At 39.7% G+C, this 24222-nt stretch overlaps 1 protein-coding gene across 1 annotated transcript in view; it reads right to left on the bottom strand.

Moving 5' to 3' along the window:
• Positions 1-361: 361 nt before the first annotated feature.
• The window catches only part of LOC128640333 (tyrosine-protein phosphatase non-receptor type 6), a 411611-nt gene continuing 387750 nt past the window's right edge, over positions 362-24222 (bottom strand). Inside the window, exon 7 of the mRNA XM_053692825.1 lies at positions 362-679. The gene's annotated coding sequence lies outside the window, so the exon portion shown is untranslated. The remainder of the gene's footprint in view (positions 680-24222) is intronic.

Genomic DNA, 24222 nt, shown 5'->3' with positions numbered 1-24222 from the left:
CTAGCTGTGAAAAACTGTCAAATACATTGACATAAGAGAAGGCCTTCAAGCACTTAGAAATAAGCATATGACCCTACCTAGGTTTTGCTTTCAACTAAGAATACCAATAGAAAAAATCAAATGTGATGATAAAAGTAAATTGGAAAGTTTTTTAAAATTACATGAACTTGCTGAAGCATGAACGTTTTTAATTTGGACTTTACTGTCCCTTTAAGTGAATCTTACTCAGGTACACAAAAATAAAGGGCACAGCTAGGGTGGGCAAGTAGGGATTCCCACTCTGCATACAGCTTCACTCTGCAGGTTAATTGTTCTGAGGAACTGAGACTTAAGGCAGAAATAACAGACACTGAAGTTCACATTGGTTTTACTCTTTATTAACCCCCGTCCCATCTGTTAGTCTGTGGTTCAATTCTGTTCCTCAGGAAGCACTAACAGGCCAGACTTTCAGGTATCTGAACTAGAGTGATATAAAAGCTGTTCAGTAATTGTGCTCTCACCTACAGTAATGCTGAAAATCTGGCACTGGTTCCTGAGGAATGCTGTAATATATAACACACGTTCTCTGGGTCATTTCCCCGGGTGACACATCTCTGCAACCAGGTTAAGGCAAGTAGTCAGCGTATAACTGGCACAGGCTGGTGAAGTAGGTAACTAGCAGGCAATAGGTGTATGAGGTCTGTAAAAAAAAGAAAAGACTGATTAGGAACATGAAGAGACGTGAGGGTGATATGCTTAAATAGCTCTGTTGTTCTAATACAAGAGAGAAAACCATAAAGAGACTAACCTAGCAGAAGGGGTATGTGAGACAGCAGTCTAGACCATATGGTAGTATGTACCAGCTCTACTACAATGTCACTGTCACCACCAGAAAACATTTATGCTTACCGGATAAATTCATTTCTTTCAAGGTGGTAAGAGTCCACAATCCATTACTCCTGGGAATTACCTTCCCTCCCACTAGGTGGAGGCAAAGATTCTGAAACCTCAATAGCTCTATATAACCTTTCCTACCTCTATGGTAGTCTGTCTGATGAATAGCCAAGCAAAAAATGTAGGAAAAGAAATAAAGAGCAAAAAAAATATAGGAGCTGGGAAAAAGATGTGCCATAACATAAAGAAACACCACCAAATAAACAGGGTGGGGTCTCGTGGACTCTTACCACCATGAAAGAAATTAATTTATCAGTTAGCATAAATTGTTTTCTTTTATAAAGGTAGTAAGAGTCCATGATCCATGACTCCTGGGAACCAATACCCAATGGAGAGACCATGAGTAATATAAAAGGATAGGGTGGGATAAGAAACATTCTTCCTTCTAAAGGCAGTGAGGGTCCACAAAACATTCATAACCTATTGGAAATACTTCACCTGGCCACCAGGAGGAGGCAAAGACACCCCAAACAGAACAATGAAATATTCCTCCCACTTCCCCCTATCCTCCCAGTAATTCTTTGCCTCGTCTACAGGGAGGAAGGCAGAGAGAGGTGCTCTGCTGAACGTTTTGGATTTAATGTTCTAAATGGATTTGTTTTCCTCATGAGAGAGCGGGGGGCTGTTATTAGCCATGTAATTCGCTTAGAGTTTTGGTGAATGTTATCCTTGGATGTTGCAGGGAGGTTTCCCATGCCTCCTTCCAGTATATTTATTCTGTCCTCCCTTTTGGCAAACGGTGTTAGTTACACTAATTTTCCTTGTGTCACAGGTCCCTGTCAGGATGAGGATTCTACTAGGGATTCTGAGTCAGCTACATGGACGGCAAATGAAGACTTCTGGCCTATTTGTGGGATTTTATTAATGACTGTGGATAGGGGACTTTCATTATTGCTGGGTAGCCTCCAGTGGGGGCGGGCAAGAGGGGAAACACTTCTAGGCCACATTTTATTTTGGACTTCCAGTGTAAGTTTTTTATTGTGCGCTGATACTTTTTCTCTCAGCGGTTGCGGCTCAGTTTTTAACATAGGATCATCGGATGCTACTGCATCTAGATGTGCTTTGGGGAGCGCAAGTAGTTTAGGGCCTTTTATGTATGGGGCTACACTTTACATCGCTGTAGTCTGTGGTGTCATTTTAACTCCTGTAGCGCACAAGTCAAAACCGTTTCCCGCCACAGGCAGTCTTCTGGTGCATGCTCCATGCAATGTTATTAGTGAAACAGTTTGTGCGTGGTTTATCCCGTGCAGAGGTATGGACCTCGTTTTCATTTCGGGTAAGCACCTAGTACTAGCGCTACGTTGTAGAGCGCGGGTTGTCCATCTCCTTTCCTTGCATCACATAGAAGTACTGACAAAATATGCCTCTCTGCTTAGGTGATATATACTTTTAGTCTATGGTGTCCAGATATTGTGGACCGTACAGGGTTAAGTTTGATATAAGACTTTTTTTCCCTGTTCAGTATTAGTTTAAGCAAAGGGTATGGCTATATAAATAATAGCACATGTTAAAAATTATTCAAAGATCTATAGATATGTGATGATATAAAGGATATGTCCATAAAATGGTGAAAAAAAGGTCTGGTGATCTCGGGAATTCCTCAAGGGGAAAATAAAATAGTGTAACACTGTAAATGAACAGTAAGCAAAGGTTTGACGGTATCCTACTCACGTGAGATGGAGCTATAATAATCACTGTGCACCTGCTTTTATACTGGCAGGCAAAGGTCTCCCAAAGATAGAAAGAGTACATTTATTAAAACATATAAAACACGATATACCATCCCATGCACAAGATATGTCTACAATCAGAGTCCAATGTAGTAACAGTCAAATGCAACTGTGAGTGGTTATCCTATGATACGGATGGAGACTGATTCTGGGCAGCGTTCATACCGCTCAAAATGACCACTCCGACTATGCGACCAGGTTAACGCTCCTCCTCTGACGCAATCTGGCACTTGGGGAGTATTTGTAATCCGATATATGTTTCAACATAAAGTAATAGCTTTTTCAAGGAATAAGGTTCGCAAGTAAAGAATCCTTTTAAATCCATGCAGGTACAGGAACAGGAAATTGTGGAATCTATAGTCTTCTTTGTTAAGGGTTTTAGCGGCATAGTCCATGAGGTAGTAAGGGCAAAATATCTGCTAATACGATTAATAAGATACTATAACCATATCTGGCATATGTGTTATGGAAAAAAGCCAAATAATATTATTTATACATCTTATATACAAAAAAATATAAAAATCTAAAATCAATTCTATAATATAAAGGAAAGACAAAAGAATCATAAAAACACACATTATATAAATATTGCCTTTTTTTAAAAATAAAAGGTGCCAGTACTCACTGATTATTGATTAATAAATTCTGCTCTGTAACTTTAAAAAAAGCAAAGGGATGTTATTTACAATGTTTGATGTATTTTGCAGCTTCCTCTATTGAAAACTAGAGTATTTCATGGTGATTACAAATATTACCTGTTATGATTTGGCAGAGGTGCGGGTACTCAATACCGGTGAGTACCCCCACAAAAAGCCCTGTGTGTGTGTGTATATATATGTATATGTATGTAAGGTTAGGATTCTTTTTTATTTTTTATCTTATCACCATATATACAATATTAATATATTGGACATTATTCTCATTAGCGGATATTTTGCCCTTACTATCTTATGGACTATGCCACTAATGCCCTTAACAAAGATGGCGACTATAGATTCCACAACTTCATGTTCCTGTACCTGCGTGAATTTAAAATGACTCTTCACTTGTGAACCTTATTCCTTGAAAACGCTGTTAGTTTACGGCGAAACTCACCTTAGATTACAAATACTCCCCACGTGCCAAATTGCGTCAGAGGAGGAGTGTTAACCTGGTCGGATAGTTGGAGTGGTCGTTTTGAGTGGTATTAACGCTGCCCAGAATCCGTCTCCATCCGTATCATAGGATAACCACTCACAGTTGCATTTGACTGTTCCTACATTTGACTCTGATTGTAGACATATCTTGTGCATGGGATGGTATATCGTGTTTTATATGTTTTAATAAATGTACTCTTTCTATCTTTGGGAGACCTTTGCTTGTCAGTATAAAATGCTACATTAACTTATTTCTACTGTAGGGCATATATATCTCTATATGTGGATTTGTTCTTCACATTACCCTTTTATGTGACATAGCCTATAAATGTAGGTGGTAACTTCTCCAGTTGTCTGGTAGCTACACACCTTTATTTATAAGATCCTGAATTAGTTCATGCTGATTAAGGGCCCAGGAAACACAGGTTCAGCACAGAACCTTTATGTATCTTGTGGTTTTTCCCCCCTCTTTTTTTCATACTTAAACATTCTTATTTCTTAATTGGGGATAAATTATATCTGGGAGTTTAACAGCGTTCAGTGCTTAAATGCCCTTATTTGATATAGAAATCTATCATATCTGGTGGTTTATTCCGTTAACAGAGTTTAAACAAATTTATCTTTAGATAGAAAATACGTACAGTTGATGTTTATTAGTCTATTTAGTGCTTATCTGTATAAAACGTAAACACATTTGTCGGTTTTGTTACCACTAAGAGTGTTTAACCATATTTTCTAAATAAGAAATAAGTATAATTATTAAGAAGGGTTAAAACATATTTATTTCTGATGAAGAAAATAATTTTACTTGGTGACTTATTAGCCTTATAAGGGCTTAACAATCTCATTTCTGATGAAGAAAATAATTTAATATGGTGACTTATTAACCTTAGAAAGCTTTAAACATTTAATCCACAAGTGAAAAATGTTACTTAAACACAGAATGTAAAAAGTGTTACTTTAATACAACAAAGTTAAAATCATGGATCCATGTTGAAATTCAGGTAAAATTCAAAAAATAAAACAATATAGTAATACACAGTGAGTTAGGAAATGCAACAATTTTAAATGTTAAAACAGTGTCAAATGCTAAAAACAAATGTTTAAATACAATGCACAATGCGCTCTCTAGACAGTGCTGTCTATAATTGAGGTGGCAGTTAAACGGATAGCAGACAGTTGGTAAGTATCCCTGTTAGGAACCTAGTGATACAGTTCATCCGTGAAAAGATCAAAAATAAAAGTCCTTGATGTGTGGGAAGATGAAATTGATCCTTGATATGTAAACTTATCCCAATGAAATGGTGTAGAAACAAATAAACTTAGTGTTCAAAAGTCCAAAGAAGAGTGGTTTATCCTGATATGAGCACAATAAAAATATATATTGTGTGGAAAAAATATAGGCCAAAATTGTATATATGCAAAAATCAATAAACCGTGTAGAGGTAAAAACAGTATAGTGAAAATTCAAGGAAAAACAGTGGAAAAAAATGTGCAAAAATGAAATCCTGTGTTGGAAGACCTTGATATTAAGATAACTTGAGTCTTGATAAAGGCCTATCACGGGCCGAAACGCGTTGACCGATTGGTAGGCCTTATTCCACTCATTTACTTGATTATAGTATGTTATTGCACTATGTATATTTCTATCATTTTAGGTTGAGGACGCTTCTTTCATCAGCAGCTGTTTTCTAGCATACTTAGTTTGAGCAGCCAACCCACAATTACAGCACTTTTTCGCCATATCCTACTAAGTTGCAAGTTATCTTAATATCAAGGTCTTCCAACAGAGGATTTCATTTTTGCACATTTTTTTCCACTGTTTTTCCTTGAATTTTCACTATACTGTTTTTACTACACTGTTTTTACCTCTACACGGTTTATTGATTTTTTCACATTTTTGTATATATACAATTTTGGCCTATATTTTTTCCACACAATATATATTTTTATTGTGCTCACATCAGGATAAACCACTTTTCTTTGGACTTTTGAACACTAAGTTTATTTGTTTCTACACCATTTCATTGGGATAAGTTCACATATCAAGGATCAATTTTCATCTTCCCACACATCAAGGACTTATTTTTATTTTTTATCTTTTCATGGATGAACTGTATCACTAGGTTCCTAACAGGGATACTTACCAACTGTCTGCTATCCGTTTAACTGCCACCTCAATTATAGACAGCACTGTCTAGAGAGCGCATTGTGCATTGTATTTGAACATTTGTTTTCTCTTGTAAAGGTGTATCCAGTCCACGGGTTCATCCATTACTTGTGGGATATTCTCCTTCCCAACAGGAAGCTGCAAGAGGACACCCACAGCAGAGCTGTCTATATAGCTCCTCCCCTAACTGCCACCCCCAGTCATTCTCTTGCAGCTCTCGACAAGAAAGGAAGTATCAAGAGAGATGTGGTGAATTAGTGTAGTTTTTTACCTTCAATCAAAAGTTTGTTATTTTTAAACGGTACCGGCGTTGTACTGTTTTTACTCTCAGGCAGAAATTGGAAGAAGAATTCTACCTGGAGGTTTGATGATCTTAGCGGTTTGTAACTAAGGTCCATTGCTGTTCTCACACATAGCTGAAGAGTATGGAAAGAAAACTTCAGTTGGGGGGACAGCCTGCAGATTGCCTGCTTTGAGGTATGTTCAGTATATTTTTTTCTAGAGAGATAAGGTCTAGAAAATGCTGACAGTGCCTGGTATATTTGAGCCTGATACAGTGATTTAACAGCAACTGGGATCATGCTTGCAAAAAAGGGTAATATTTATGTTAATACTCATATTACTTAATGTAAAAACGTTTGCATGTTTTATAGTAAAAACGTTTTTTCTCTGAGCGTGATAAATCTTTATTTTGGGGCCTAGTTTTCCACATGGCTTGTTAGATCACTCCTAAAAAAGGCCCTCTGACATTCAGTGCATGGTGGTAGGGGCCTATTTTCACGCACTTTATGCGCAGTTGATCTTCAGACTGAGACATACAGCTTCCCTAAAGGAGTCCTCTGGCATCTAGGACCACTATAGAGGGTGTTTTTCCTGCAAAAAATCGTGTTTAAGGGCAGGTAGACCCACAGCAGAGCTGTGGCAGTGTGTTTGACTGTTTTTTTAACTGTTTTTCCGTTTTTCTAATCCGTTTTGGGGCCTAAGGGGTTAATCATCCATTTGCATCACAATGTACAGAAGCCGAAGCAGGAGAGCTTCTATCTGTGGGTGACATTTCTGATTCAGGGAAGGCGTTACTCCAGTCTGACTCTGAAATGACAGCATTTAAATTTAAGCTTGAACACCACCGCTGGTTGCTCAAGGAGGTTTTAGCAACTCTGGACGACTGTGACACCATTGTAGTCCCAGAGAAATTGTGTAAAATGGACAAATACTTTGCAGTGCCTGTTTACACTGATGTTTTTCCAATCCCTAAGAGGTTTTCAGAAATTATTACGAAGGAATGGGATAGACCAGGTGTACCGTTCTCTCCCCCTCCTGCGTTTAAAAGGATGTTTCCCATAGATTCCGCTACACGGGACTCGTGGCAGACGGTCCCTAAGGTGGAGGGAGCAGTATCTACCCTAGCTAAGCGTACAACTATCCCCGTCGAGGACAGTTGTGCTTTTCTAGATCCAATGGATAAAAAATTAGAGGGTTTCCTTAAGAAAATCTTTATACAACAAGGTTTTATTCTCCAGGCTCTTGCATGCATTGCCCCAGTCACTGCTGCAGCGGCTTTCTGGTTCGAGTCTCTTGAAGAGGCTCTTCAGGTGGAGACCCCGTTAGATGATATCCTAGACAGGCTTAAAGCTCTTAAGTTAGCCAATTCATTTATTTCTGACGCCGTTTTTCATTTAACTAAGCTAACGGCTAAGAATTCAGGTTTTGCCATTCAGGCGCGCAGGGCGCTATGGCTTAAATCCTGGTCAGCTGACGTTACTTCAAAGTCTAAGCTTCTCAACGTTCCCTTCAAGGGGCAGACCCTATTCGGGCCTGGACTGAAGGAGATCATTTCTGATATTACTGGAGGGAAAGGTCACGCCCTTCCCCAGGATAGGTCCAACAAATTAAGGACCAAACAGACTAATTTTCGTTCCTTTCGGAACTTCAAGAGTGGCGCAGCTTCAACTTCCTCTACTACATAACAAGAAGGAAATTTTGCCCAGTCCAAGCCAGTCTGGAGACCTAACCAGGCTTGGAGCAAGGGAAAGCAGGCCAAAAAACCTGCTGCTGCCTCTAAGACAGCATGAAGGAGTAGCCCCCGATCCGGGACCGGATCTAGTTGGGGGCAGACTTTTTCTCTTCGCCCAGGCTTGGGCAAGAGACGTCCAGGATCCCTGGGCTCTGGAGATTGTTTCCCAGGGATATCTTCTGGATTTCAAAGCCTCATCTCCAAAAGGGAGATTTCATCTCTCACAATTATCTGCAAACCAGATAAAGAGAGAGGCATTCTTACGTTGTGTTCAAGACCTTCTGGTCATGGGAGTGATACACCCAGTTCCAAGGGAGGAACAGGGGCAAGGATTCTATTCAAATCTGTTTATAGTTCCCAAAAAAGAGGGAACTTTCAGACCAATCTTGGATCTCAAGATCCTAAACAAATTTCTCAGGGTCCCATCCTTCAAGATGGAGACTATTCGAACCATCCTACCTTTGATCCAGGAGGGTCAATATATGACTACCGTGGACTTAAAGGATGCTTATCTCCACATTCCGATACACAGAGATCATCATCGGTTTCTCAGGTTTGCCTTCCTAGACAGGCATTACCAGTTTGTGGCTCTTCCCTTCGGGTTAGCCATGGCACCAAGAATCTTTATGAAGGTTCTAGGGTCCCTACTGGCGGTTCTAAGGCCACGGGGCATAGCGGTGGCCCCTTACCTAGACGACATTCTGATACAGGCGTCGACTTTTCAAATTGCCAAGTCCCATACGGACATTGTTCTGGCCTTTCTGAGGTCTCACGGGTGGAAGGTGAACGAAGAAAAGAGTTCTCTCTCCCCTCTCACAAGAGTTTCCTTCCTAGGAACTCTGATAGATTCAGTAGAAATGAAAATTTTTCTGAAAGTGGTCAGGTTGTCAAAGCTTCTAACTTCCTGCCGTGCTCTTTATTCCACTTCTCAGCCGTCAGTGGCTCAGTGTATGGAAGTAATCGGCTTAATGGTAGCGGCGATGGACATAGTTCCGTTTGCCCGCCTACATCTCAGACCACTGCAACTTTGCATGCTCAATCAGTGGAATGGGGATTACACAGATTTGTCCACTCTGCTAAATCTGGATCAAGAGACCAGAGATTCTCTTCTCTGGTGGCTATCTCGGGTCCATCTGTCCAGGGGAATGAGCTTCCGCAGGCCAGATTGGACTATAGTGACGACAGATGCCAGCCTTCTGGGCTGGGGCGCAGTCTGGAACTCCCTGAAGGCTCAGGGTTCGTGGACTCAGGAGGAAGCCCTCCTTCCAATAAACATTCTGGAACTAAGAGCGATATTCAATGCTCTTTAGGCTTGGCCTCAGCTAGCTGCGGTCAGGTTCATCAGATTTCAGTCAGACAACATCACGACTGTAGCCTATATCAACCATCAGGGGGGTACAAAGAGCCCCCTGGCGATGTTGGAGGTTTCAAAGATAATTCTATGGGCAGAGGTTCACTCTTGCCATCTCTCAGCTATCCATATCCCAGGAGTGGAGTAGAGAACTGGGAGGCGGATTTTTTAAGTCGGCAGACTTTTCATCCGGGGGAGTGGGAACTCCATTCGGAGGTATTTTCCCAGTTGATTCATCTATGGGGCAAACCAGAACTGGATCTCATGGCGTCTCGTCAGAACGCCAAGCTTCCTTGTTACGGGTCTAGGTCCAGGGATCCCAAGGCAGCGCTGATAGATGCTCTAGCAGCGCCCTGGTCCTTCAGCCTGGCTTATGTGTTTCCACCGTTTCCTCTGCTCCCTCGTCTGATTGCCAAGATCAAGCAGGAGAGAGCTTCGGTGATTTTGATAGCTCCTGCGTGGCCACGCAGGACTTGGTATGCAGATCTGGTGGACATGTCATCCTTTCCACCATGGACTCTGCCGCTGAGACAGGACCTTCTACTTCAAGGTCCTTTCAAACATCCAAATCTAATTTCTCTGCGTCTGACTGCTTGGAGATTGAACGCTTGATTCTATCAAAGCGTGGTTTTTCCGAGTCGGTCATTGATACCTTAATTCAGGCTTGAAAGCCTGTCACCAAGAAAATCTATCTTAAGATATGGTGTAAATATCTTCATTGGTGTGAATCCAAGGGTTACTCATGGAGTAAAGTCAGGATTCCTAGAATATTATCTTTTCTCCAGGAGGGATTGGAGAAAGGATTGTCTGTTAGTTCCTTAAAGGGACAGATTTCTGCTCTGTCTATTCTTTTGCACAAACGTCTGGCTGAGGTTCCAGACGTTCAGGCGTTTTGTCAGGCTTTAGTTAGAAATAAGCCTGTGTTTAAACCTGTTGCTCCGCCATGGAGTTTAAATTTAGTTCTTAAGGTTCTTCAAGGGGTTCCGTTTGAACCTCTGCATTCCATAGATATTAAACTTTTATCTTGGAAAGTTCTGTTTTTAGTAGCTATCTCCTCGGCTCGAAGAGTTTCGGAGTTATCTGCTTTACAGTGTGATTCCCCTTATCTGATTTTCCATGCAGATAAGGTAGTTTTGCATACCAAACCTGGGTTTCTTCCTAAGGTAGTATCTAATAAGAACATCAATCAGGAGATTGTTGTTCCTTCATTATGCCCTAATCCTTCCTCAAAGAAGGAACGTCTTTTACACAATCTTGATGTGGTTCGTTCTTTAAAGTTTTATTTACAAGCTACGAAGGATTTTCGTCAAACATCTGCTTTGTTTGTCGTCTACTCTGGACAGAGGAGAGGCCAAAAGGCTTTGGCAACTTCTCTACCTTTTTGGCTAAGAAGTATAATACGCTTAGCTTATGAGACTGCTGGCCAGCAGCCTCCTGAAAGAATCACAGCTCATTCCACTAGAGCGGTAGCTTCCACATGGGCTTTTAAAAATGAGGCCTCTGTTGAACAGATTTGTAAGGCGGCGATTTGGTCTTCGCTTCATACTTTTTCTAAATTCTACAAATTTGATACTTTTGCTTCTTCGGAGGCTATTTTTGGGAGAAAGGTCTTACAGGCAGTGGTGCCTTCCGTTTAAGGGCCTGCCTTGTCTCTCCCTTCATCCGTGTCCTAAAGCTTTGGTATTGGTATCCCACAAGTAATGGATGAACCCGTGGACTGGATACACCTTTACAAGAGAAAACAAAATTTATGCTTACCTGATAAATTTATTTCTCTTGTGGTGTATCCAGTCCACGGCCCGCCCTGTGATTTTTAGGCAGGTGTTTTTTATTTTAAACTACAGTCACCACTGCACCCTATAGTTTCTCCTTTTTTCTTGCTTGTCTTCGGTCGAATGACTGGGGGTGGCAGTTAGGGGAGGAGCTATATAGACAGCTCTGCTGTGGGTGTCCTCTTGCAGCTTCCTGTTGGGAAGGAGAATATCCCACAAGTAATGGATGAACCCGTGGACTGGATACACCACAAGAGAAATAAATTTATCAGGTAAGCATAAATTTTGTTTTTAGCATTTGACACTGTTTTTAACATTTAAAATTGTTGCATTTCCTAACTCACTGTGTATTACTATATTATTTTATTTTTTGAATTTTACCTGAATTTCAACATGGATCCATGATTTTTAACTTTGTTGTATTAAAGTAACACTTTTTACATTCTGTGTTTAAGTAACATTTTTCACTTGTGGATTAAGTAATATTCCTCCACATCTCAATCTGTTCATTTCTTATCCCTTGCCTCCTTGGGCAGGCGCCTGGGGGTCTATTTACTCTTCCTGTTGTCTTTCTGGTGGTTGCTAGGTACCACCATCCCCAGGCCTATAGGGATTCAGTTGGCGCGGGTCCATACCCATCTATCAAAGCTTTAAACATTCTTTTTTTCTGCTGAAGAATTTTATTTATAGGGGACTTGTTACTATTAGCAAGGCTTAGCCATACTTGTTGCATTAAAGAGAATATTTTAATAGCGTGTCTTATTAACCGTAGAAAGGCTTAAAGGGACACTAAACCCATAAATTTTCTTTCATGATTTGGATAGAAAATACAATTTTAAACAACATTCCAATTTACTTCTATGATCTAATTTGCTTCATTCTTTAGATATCCTTTGTTGAAGAAATAGCAATGCACATGGGTGAGCCAATCACATGAGGCATCTATGTGCAGCCACCAATCAGAAGCTACAGAGCCTATCTAGATACGCTTTTCAGCAAACAATATCAAGAGAATGAAGCAAATTAGATAATAGAGGAAAATTAGAAAGTTGTTTAAAATTGCCTACTCTTTCTAAATTATAAAAGAGAAAATTAGGGTTGCATTGCCCTTTAACCTACTGTCTTCTGTTGCAGAATTTCATTTTAGATGTTGATTTTGTTAGCCTTAGCGAGGTTTAATCATCTTGTTGGCATCAAGGAGGCTTAATGCCCTTAGTTCTTCTGTGGGGGCTATTTAGGTGTAGATATATATGATATCCTAGATCTTCCTCTTATCTGAGGTAGATTATCAATATGTGAATAAATCTCCTTTATTTCTGCGGTACAAAATAAATATTTATGGTAATATTTTTGCATTACAAATGTTAAATACCCGCTTGCTGCAATACAAAATGAATACATAAGTTTATAGCTGTTTAAGCTATCCTTTTCGCTGTGGATAGCAGCTTTATATTGATATTCATTATCGACGATAATTTGGCACAATTATTTCTGATATAGAAATTTTTTAATACAGTATGTTATGTAGAGCAAAAAACTCTTCCTAGTGCGGCTCAAGGTGCGTGGTGTAAGGGGAGGGAAATGTAAGTCCAGTCAAAGTTAGCATGAAGACAAACGTCTAACGGACAAGCCGTGTATATGGATATAAACAGTCATGAATCATAGAGGCTCTTTGAAAATCAAATCAGGGTCTGCGGTATGGCAAATAGATGTCGGCTTAAACCGGAGTGATGTACAACTCACCACACTTGCTGCTTTAGCCTTTAACCGGAAGCCCTTGTAATCCTGCCTTTCACCGGACCTCAATCACCTCACTCGTAGAGGTTGTTAGCCTGAGCTGCGGCATCCATGAACAGGTATACCGCTCCGATTAGTCTGCAACGCTGGCTCGTTTGCACGCTTCCACTGGACACTTCCGGTCTGTGACGTGACTCGACTTCTCCACCAATGGGATTCCCTCCTACGCCTCCATAGCCCCAATACACCACCTTATCACCTGAGTGCCGAGATTCGAGCCTGGTAAATATCTCCAAATAGTAACAAGCACAAAATACCAGGCGAGTCTCCAGGCACTGTTCCGTAAAATTTCTTTAAATAGCTTTATTGGAAACAAAAAAGTGAACATAAGAGCAGTATGTAGGCTGTCTTACGCGTTTCAACTACATGCGAGACTTACTCATAGACACACTTTGTGAGGATAGACGCAAGGCTTAAATAGCCCTGTGACTAATACAAACACAAAGCCCCAGCTGAACTTAATTAAGGTGAACAAAGTACAATGCCTTATACACTGTTGGATAACTAACAGACATGAAATTAAAGTAATTCAATACATTAATCATTATTAAAAACAATTTGACTTTTTTCACATATAAAGCAGGTGTAATCATTAGGGGTGTTTGATAGAACTCTGTGAATTTATAGCTCCATCATTTCTATGCATGTAGATAATAAAAATATTAATGTGTTGGTACCAATGTTTAACTTTAATGTGCTATATCCTAGGTTGCGTATTTAAAGGGACATGTATACATAAAAGTGCAAGTTAATTGCAGGTACATTTCAAAGTAAATAATGGAAACATCAAATTTAGTTCATCACATATTGATTTTGTCTTTATCACTCCATTAATTTTTTAAGGTTATTGAAGCCCTTATAGTAGAACACTAGATTTATGTTATAATGGAAAAGCCTTCAAGGTATCCGTTATTTGCGAATGGCATTTAATATTTCAATAAAGTATACTGTGATGGAACTAGGGTAAAAAAGTTATGTATTAATGTTTGAACTACATATAAACTATATTCTACTACCTAAGCTCATTATTAGTTTGATTTGAATTCATCACTGTTATTGAGATAGATCATATGTCCTATTTAATATTATTTAGAGCTCCAACATATTAATTTCAAAGGACGTGATAAAGTAATATTGAATAGTCTTGTACATATATTTTTATTTTAGCCTCTAGGTTAAGATAGTCTGAGATATAGGTATTCATACATAGAAAGCCCAAAGTGGTGGTGTGTAGACTATAACGGTGTACCTTAGTCAAATACACTCACATAATATATCTAGGCTAAATCATTAATGGCAATAATGTTTTTATTAATTCAATTTTGTTGCCAAAAATTGATAATATCTCCTTCGATATTAAAACCTTCTGGTCTTCTAGTTCTAAGTTGAAAAATCCAGTAAGCCTCTTGGTAAAGAATCTTACTAGTAATATTTCCTTCTCTGTCTGGAACTTTGACCTGTTCAATGACCTGCCAGCGAAAACTGTTTACATTTTATGGATAAAATGTCTTGCTAAATCCGAACATTCAACCCCATTCTAAATGTTGTTCAAGTGTTTGCGGATTCTTGTACGTGCCTTCCTGGAGGAACAACCTACATACTGTTTATTGCAGAGTATACAGTCTACCATATAGATAACATTGTGTATACGGCAGTTTGTGCAACTCTTAAGAAGGTACACTTTTTGTGTAACCATAGACTGAAAGTTTTTGGTTACATTAGTACATCCGCAAGCAATGCATTTATTAAAGATGCATTTATAATGTCCTCTCACATGTAACCAACTACTTGCAGCAGGTTTTTTTCTGAGCATACTAGATGACAATATGTTTCCTAAAGTGCATCCTCTTTTTGCCACAAAATTGCACCTGAATTTTAAGTCCTTTAGACTGTCCTCTGCCGTTAATATGGGGAGGTGTTTGTTTATTATGTCACATATTTCCTTATATTGTGAACTATACGTGGTTATAAAGAGGGGTTTAGACTTGTCAAAAGTATTACCTCTTGTTTGTTATTGGTAAATAACATTTGAGATCTGTCCATACGTTTAACCTCTAACAAGGCTCTATTAACAACTTTTTTGGAGTAACCTCTTTCTAAACGTTGGGTAGTAAGGGTATCACTATTCTTATCAAAATGAATTTCATTAGTGCAGTTTCGTTTTAAACGTATGAACTGCCCTTTAGCTATCCCAAATCCAGTATGCCTGGGATGGTTGCTGTTTGCATGTAAAATCTTAGTTGACGAAATAGGCTTACGATATAAATTTGTTGTCACCTGGCCTATGTCAATATTACCTGTTAGGGTTAAATCCAAGTAAGTAGTTTGAAACAGATCAGATTGGGAGGTGAATTGTAATCCCACCTCATTACAATTGATCGCTGACACAAAATCAGATTTGTCTTCCTCTGTACCTGTCCAGATGATCAAAAGATCATCTATATATCTTTTGTATGTTCTTATACAGTCTCGATATGGATTACCCTCTCCATAGACGTGGGACCGCTCCCACCAGGCCATAAAAATATTGGCATATGATGGTGCAAATTTAGCACCCATGGTGGTCCCACGCCTCTGGAGAAAGTATTCACCTTCAAATTTGAAGTAATTGTGGTGCAAAAGGAAATCAAGTGCCCTAACTACAAAATCTTTAAGTGAATCATCATAGTTATTCAATTGGTTTAAGAGGCATCTGACTGCCTCAAGCCCCAGGTCATGCGGAATGGCTGAATACAGTCCAACCACATCAATTGTTAGCCAAGAACAGTCCTTATCCCACACAACCTGGGTGAGGCAATTTAAGAGATGCTTGGTATCTCGTAGATAAGACGGAATCTGCAGGACTATGGGCTGGAGGAGAGAATCTACCCAACTTGAAAGTTGCTCAAAAAGAGTGCCAATACCCGAGACTATAGGTCTCCCCTTCACCTCCTCCAAGGACTTATGTACCTTCGGGAGGTGGTGAAATATGGGTACAACAGGGTTGGAGACATATAGAAAGTCTATAGTATCCTGGTCAATAACCCCCCCTCCAGACCATCATCCAAGAGGCTCCATAGCTTAGTTTTAAATAACTCTGTGGGGTCAGAATTCAAAATTCAATACACATTCTTATCATATAATTGCCTATGTGCCTCCACTATATAGTATGACTTATCTAGGACTACTATGCTCCCTCCCTTGTCTGAATCCTTGATAGTTATATCTTCCCTAGATTGAAGTCTATCTAAAGCCTCCTTCTTCAAGGCAGTTAAATTGTGATAAGTTCTTTTAGGATTGTTAGAAAGTTTGACCAAATCTTGTTCAACTCTCTTGTGAAAGGCTTCTAAAAAAGGTCCCCTTTCACGAGTAGGGTAAAACACAGACTTAGGCCTGAAACCAACATGTGATGACTTGAGTGTCTGTAAGTCCATATGTGAGTCTGTACTTAAATCTTGTAAACTAAGTATATCACATACTTCTTGAAAATTGACTATATCGAATATGTGTTGTTCTGCTGGATGTATAGGTAAATCAGAGGGAGATGTAAATTCATTATTTGTACCTTTATCCCAAAAAAACTTTCTTAATGTTAAATCTCTAATTAATTTATTAACATCCACAATGGTGTCAAACAGGTTAAACTTTTTGCTGGGAACATAACCTAAACCCAAACTAAGTACCTCTATCTCTGGCTCTGTCAAAGTTATAGAGGACAAGTTAATGATTTTCATAGGGTATATTTGTTCCATCTTCCCCTTCCCCTGCTTCATCCCCTTCTGCCTCTTGCCCCTCTTTCTCCTCCTCCTTCGGTAGCTCTGATGGCATTCTGAAAACCCTGTGTGCCTACCGTATTGTCTACAGATACTGAGGTGGCAATTGGTCTTGGGTCTATTCCATTGTCACTGAGAAACTCTATATTCCTTGTTCACTTACTGATATTTGTGAACTGGTATTGTCTTTCTTATAGGTGTTTCTCGTGACAATGGGATCTGACCTGGTGTTTTTTATAATTGGACGTAATGTTTGTGTGTCATCATCTGAAGGACCACTTGAATCAAATATAGTTTCATTATCAGAGCGTTCCTCCTCAGAGGTATCATTGTCTGAGAATGTAACTTTCTTATCAGATCTCACTTTGCTAGATGATTGTATTGATCTAGATTTAGCCCTAGACTTCCTCTGTCTTATGCTCAAAAGTTGGGAATGCAGATGCCAGGTATAAACTCTATTATTTGTATGGTCTGCGTAGTCCCTGTTGTATTTCTTAAGCTTAAAACTATCTAGATCAGTTCTAAATTTCTTTATTGTGTCTTGTAGGATTTGGTCAAACTGTGAGTATTTTGGATGATCTATAAATATATTGAGATGTTTTTGAAGATTTACTAACTCTTCTCTAGTTTTCTTTAGTTGTACCTCCTTAAACCTTATAATGAGACCCATCAATCTATTAGAACATTCACTTAGTATGGTGTTCCAGTCCTTAATAAAGTCCTGGTCGTCAACTTGAAAAGAGGGATATTTGTTTAACCTCAGTCCTCTTGGTATGAGGTTCATTAGTAAATATTTTTCTAATGCACGTTTGTCCCACCAAATCCTGATTCCTGCAAGAGATTCTTTTCCAGTAATTGAAAAATATCGCTAATATATAAAGTCTCTGTTTGCTTGATAAATGTGTCATCCAGAGATAGTCTTTCTGTATCCATGTCTGTTAGTGATCTCATTGAGAATAAATCAGTAGTTTCCATTGCTAAAAATAATTTGGACAGTTTCTCAGTACTGGTATTCAAAGTTAGAAAAAAGTCCTTTAACAGGTGTCACTGTTTTATAAACAATGTTATATCACCAAGCCCACGTAAGAAAATAATCAGAATATATGTAGAGCAAAAAACTCTTCCTAGTGCCGCTCAAGGTGCGTGGTGTAAGGGGAGGGAAATGTAAGTCCAGTCAAAGTTAGCATGAAGACAAACGTCTAACGGACAAGCCGTGTATATGGATATAAACAGTCATGAATCATAGAGGCTCTTTGAAAATCAAATCAGGGTCTGCGGTATGGCAAATAGATGTCGGCTTAAACCAGAGTGATGTACAACTCACCACACTTGCTGCTTTAGCCTTTCACCGGAAGCCCTTGTAATCCTGCCTTTCACCGGACCTCAATCACCTCACTCGTAGAGGTTGTTAGCCTGAGCCACGGCATCCATGAACAGGTATACCGCTCTGATTCGTCTGCAACGCTGGCTCGTTTGCACGCTTCCACTGGACACTTCCGGTCTGTGACATGACTCGTCTTCTCCACCAATGGGATTCCCTCCTACGCCTCCGTAGCCCCAATACACCACCTTATCACCCGAGTGCCGAGATTCGAGCCTGGTAAATATCTCCAAATAGTAACAAGCACAAAAACCAGGCGAGTCTCCAGGCACTATTCCGTAAAATTTCTTTAAATAGCTTTATTGGAAACCAAAAAGTTGGTGAGGTTAAAACAAAAAAGTGAACATAAGAGCAGTAGCTAGGCTGTCTTACGCGTTTCGGCTACATGCGAGCCTTACTCATAGACACACCTTGTGAGGATAGACGCAAGGCTTAAATAGCCCTGTGACTAATACAAACACAAAGCCCCAGCTGAACTTAATTAAGGTGAACAAAGTACAATGCCTTATACACTGTTGGATAACTAACAGACATGAAATTAAAGTCATTCAATACATTAATCATTATTAAAAACAATTTGACTTTTTTCACATATAAAGCAGGTGTAATCATTAGGGGTGTTTGATAGAACTCTGTGAATATATAGCTCCATCATTTCTATGCATGTAGATAATAAAAATATTAATGTGTTGGTACCAATGTTTAACTTTAATGTGCTATATCCTAGGTTGCTTATTTAAAGGGACATGTATACATAAAAGTGCAAGTTAATTGCAGGTACATTTCAAAGTAAATAATGGAAACATCAAATTTAGTTCATCACATATTGATTTTGTATGTTATGTATCCTATACTCAGCTAGATTGTGAGTTTTGAGCGCTATAGGAAAATTACGACCACCACAAAAGCGGCGGTATTTAACCTCCCTATAGCACTGCTATTACAGGTTTTGTAAAACCCGGCTTGCGCGGGTGATATGGTTGCTTTGAGCTCCATACCTCACCCAAATACAAGCAGTGTTTTGACGTGCTGCATGATTTCCCCATAGACATCAATGGAGAGAGTCGGCTAAAAAAAAGCCTAACACCTGCGATCGCGGAAACAAAAGCTCCGTAACGCAGCCCCATTGATGTTTATGGGGAAAGAAAAAGTTATGTTTAAACCTAACATAAAAAACAAGTCTAAACACCCCTAATCTGCTGCCCCTAACATCGCTGCAACCTACATAATGTTATTAACCCCTAATCTGCTGCCCCAACATCGCCGCCACCTAAATAAAACTATTAACCCCTAATCTGCCGCTCCCGATATCGCCGCCACCTACATTACAGTTAGTAACCCCTAATCTGCCGCTGCCAATATACTAAAGTCATTAACCCCTAAACCTCTGGCCTCCCATATCACTGACACTAAATAAATATATTAACCCCTAAACCTAACCCTAAGCGTAACCCTAATGTAACCCTAAGCCTAAATCTAACCCTAACACCCCCTAACTTAAATATAATTAAAATAAATCTAAATTAAACTTACAATTATTACCTAAATAATTCCTATTTAAAACTAAATACTTACCTGTAAAACAAAAACCTAAGCTAGCTACAAAATAACTAATAGTTATATTGTAGCTAGATTAGGTTTTATTTCACAGGCAAGTTTGTATTTATTTTAACTAGGTAGACTAGTTAGTGAATAGTTATTAACTATTTACTAACTACCCAGTTAAAATAAATACAAACTTACCTGTAAAATAAAACCTAATCTGCCTTACACTAAAACCTAACATTACAATAAAATAAATTAAATTAATAAAATACAATTATCTAAATGATCAAAAATAAAAACGAAATTATCAAAAATAAAAATGAATTACATCTAATAGCAATGCAAAACAAATGCCCCTCAAAGAGTAGCGACCCAAGTCCGTACAATTCCCCAGTCATTTGCTAAAAGAAACCAAGTTCCATGTCTCAGGGATGAGTTGGATTACTTTTACTGTAAGAAGGCTGTAGGTCCCTCCACTTACCCCTTCTTCACGGCTTGTGTCGGAAGCGCTAGTTGTTCACTAGCCGTTAGGGAGACCTCTCTCCTGGACTAGCTGCGGTCTGTGAAGACTATGGCTTGGAGTCCACCGCTCCCACAAGCCTCACTTGCAACCGCTCAAAACTATCTGCTGCTTCACTCACAACAGCTCCTGCTGTGACGTCATCAGACGCCATCGACTTCTCCAGGGTAAGCGGTGATGGGGACCAGTATCCGCTCTGCAGTGTAAGTTGTTCCCAAGAGACTGCAAACCCTGACCATGTCAGAATCCACTTGTCAGGGATAATGTGCTGCTATAACTCCATGTCGGCCCAAATAATTTCAAAAGAAAAGGAGTCCGGAGTAGCAGTTAAAACAATGTTCTTTTTTTGGCTTATTTAAGCTCTCATTAAAACAGGAACAAAAATAATAAAAATTTACTATTTTACTTTCGAGGGGGGCTTCTATCTCCAGAGGTGCGGGACAGCGATGGGCGCTAAGTTTGCGCCCTCATTCGCCAACCTCTTTATGGGGTGGTGGGAGCTGTCCCGCATCTATGGAGATGGGAAACCCTATAGACGGAATATACAGTTTTACAGGCGATATATTGATGATCTGCTCCTGGTGTGGAGAGGGTCTGAGGAAAAGGCCAAAGAGTTTGTAGATTGGTTAAATGTTAACGATATTGGGTTAGAATTCACTTTTGAGTTAAATAAATCCGAAATTAATTTCTTGAATTTAACCTCAGTCAGTTTCTCTGGAATCTATTCTGGAATCCAAGTTCTCTCGTCCTCCTTGAGAACAGTATTTCTAGACATTATTTTTCATCTATCTTCATCCTCTTAGGCCTTCAGTGGTTCCATGCTGGAGGTGGTAGGTCTTAAAGTTGAAGTTTCGGATCGAATTCCGATTGCTCTCTTTCCTCTAAGATCTCTACAGTGATGTATGCTCTGACTGGGAATGAGGACCATTCTGATATATCAGGTTTTTTCTCTGGATCTTCAGACATGAAATCCTGTTCTTCATGGTATGTGTTTTTCTGCATCCACCCTGGGTCAATTTTTCCACAAGGGTGAACTTGTCATGGTGGGTCGCTGCTTGAGGTTTCAGGGAACCTGGTGCCTGGATTAGAGTCCCTCCCCATCAACATTGGTTTTTTGGAACCATCTTCAATTCTTCTGGTGTGGCCTCAACTAGTTTCGTCTGGTATATTGATTCCCTTATGACAATATCTCTTCCATGACTTATGTCCACCATCTGGGAGGAATGCAGTGTTCCGTGGTGAGGCAGGAGGAATCCTTCATGTTCTATGTACAGAGACTTATCATTGTCAGATATCAAGAGCTGACTACAACAGTGCAACTCTTGGCAGGGCCCTCTACCCATTTGATCCCTATAACTGTTTTTTTGTACTCCGCCTTTGTTAATAGTGCTGCAGAATCTGTTGGCGCTCTACAAATAACCGATAATAATAATAATCTCCATTCAGATGTGCAGAATTGGGATGTAGATTTTATGAGCAGACACTCTCCACTTAGGCTTATGGTCCCTAGTCTAGGAGGTGTTCTGCAAGATCATCCTCAGGGTGTCCAAAGATAGTACTTGGCCTTCCAGTTTCATTACCAATTCCGAGATTCGGGTCAAGAGACTTTCAGGCAGAGCTAGTGGATGCACTGGTGGTCCCCTGTTTTTTTCCATCTAGTGTACTGTTTTCCTGTTCGTGCTGCTGCCACGAGGAGTAGCTCGTATCAATCTGGAGAGAATGTTTTGATTCTTCTGACTCCTGCGTGATCACCCAGGCATTGGCATGCAGATCTAGTGATAATGTCATCTGTTCCTCTGCTGCGTTTGCCTCTCAGGCCGAACCTTCTAGACCATGGTTCATTCTTCTATCAATCTAGATTTTTTGGGGATATCTGCTTGGAGATTGAACAACTTTTGAGAAGGTGACCCACCTATCTTCAGGGATACCATTGCCATGGACGTGGCAGCCGTTGCCTTGGATGCTGCATTTGCTTCTGGCAAACGGCGATGACGTCATCTCCGCACGTCAAGTTACTCTGATGATGGTCCTGATTGCAGCTGGGTGCCCTCCCTGGCGTGAATCCACCCCTATGTAAGTACCTCTGTTTAATACATTCTTTGCCCAAGTATAGGTGTTACTGGGTGTGCTCCTAGGTGCTTTATTACTTGAATTGTTGGATTGCCTTATTGTTACTGAACTCTGCCTATCTGACTACTCTGCCTGTTTAACCCTTGAATTGCTGGATTACCTTATTGCTAAACTCTGCCTGTCTGACCACACTGCCTGTTTAACCCTTGAATTGCTGGATTGCCTTATTGTTACTGAACTCTGCCTAACTACTCTGCCTTTTTAACTCTTGAATTGATGGATTGCCTTATCGTTACTGAACTCTGCCTATCTGACTACTCTGCCTGTTTAACCCTTGACTTGCTGGATTGCCTTATCATTGCTGAACTCTGCCTGTCTGACCACTTTGCCTGTTTAAACCTTGAATTGCTGGATTGTCTTATCATTGCTGAACTCTGCCTGTCTGACTACTCTGCCTTTTTAACCCTTGAATTGCTGGATTGCCTTATTGTTACTGAATTCTGCCGGTCTGACGATTCTATTGGTTTACCCCTGAACTGCTAAACTGCTGGATTACCTTTTGTTGCTGACCTCTGCCTGTTTCTGACCATTCTATTGGTTTACCCCTGAATTGCTGGATTACCTTTTGTTGCTGACCTCTTCCTGTTCCTGACCATTCTATTGGATTACCCCTGTACTGCTTTACTGCTAGATTGCCTTTCTGTTGCCGAACTCTACCTGTCTCTGACCATTCTCTGACTTAATCTTATTGCCGTGAAGGACTACTCTGTCTACCGTGAGTACTGCTAACAGTATACACAATAGTTAGTACAGCAACTCAGGAGTGTAGTGCTCGTGTAGACAGGGTCCTGCCAAGTACCCCCTATTCCAACGATAAATATAGATATGTCCACAGCACTGTGTCTTTCAAAGATGCTTTATTCTCTGTACATTACAGGTATACAAACAGCGACGTTTCGAGTGTTGCCACTCTTACTCATTCTAGTTACAAAGTATCAACTTGCAACAATTTAAAACCCTCAGTTTGGCGCCAACCACTCTATTAGGTGGATCTGCTGCCCTCTACTGTCAATTTGTGATTAACACATTAAAAACATTTCTAATTACATGATAATATGTAACTAAAACTTAAACTAAATGTTTGCTTAAACACAGATTATTTCTTTCATGTTATCTGTTCTTACATTTCACAATTGTGCAGGATCATATATTAAATTTTAAACAGTAAGTATTTTTAAATGATTTCTCACCCGGTTACACTTTAAACAGTAATTTCACAGAGTTATACTATAACAGTAAAGAATTACACTATAGTTAGTGAAGAGTTATACTATAAATAGTAAAGAGTGTTATACTATCATTAGTAAAGAATGTTTCAAATCATAATAATGCAAGGGAAATTTTTACAAAAAAATTGACCAATCAAAATCTCTATTTAGCCCATATGGCTCCATACTTCCCATTTCAAAAATCCAAAACATTTCCTTTTGTTTTAATATCTTTTCCCTATCACTCCCATTTCTCTGTGGACCCACACTATCAATCACTTGCCACCTTAATTGGCTTATCTGGTGGCCACATTTTAGGAAATGATGGGACACAGGGGCTTCAGTATTCTTGCACCTTATGTTTGAGCGATGCTGGCATATCCTGTCTCTGATCATACGGGTAGTTTCCCCTATGTAGATCAGAGAACAGGAACATTTTATGATATAGATTACATACTTAGACTCACACGTGTAATAATCTCTTATCTCATATTTTTTCCCATTTCTTGGGTGATAGAAATATTTTCCTTTTATAATTCATGTGCACCTTGGCACATGAGACCAGTTGGGATGGCAGTGCTCTCAAAGTGGCCTTCAGGAGAGGCCTGCATGAGCGTATCAAGGACGAGCTCACTTATCGTGATGTTCCATCTTCCTTGGATGAATTCATAGAACTTTGTATCAGTCTGGATTCTCGCTTTCAGGAGAGACAAGCTGTGAGAGAGAGAACACGCATGGATCTATCTTCCCTTAAGCCCTCTGACTCTGAAAGACAGAGAAGAA

The sequence above is a fragment of the Bombina bombina genome, chromosome 9 (genome assembly GCF_027579735.1).
Source record: "Bombina bombina isolate aBomBom1 chromosome 9, aBomBom1.pri, whole genome shotgun sequence".
In the NCBI taxonomy this organism is placed as follows: Eukaryota; Metazoa; Chordata; class Amphibia; order Anura; family Bombinatoridae; genus Bombina; species Bombina bombina.
The sequence above is the reverse complement of the archived record's forward strand: the minus strand, read 5'-3'. Positions and strand labels throughout refer to the sequence as shown.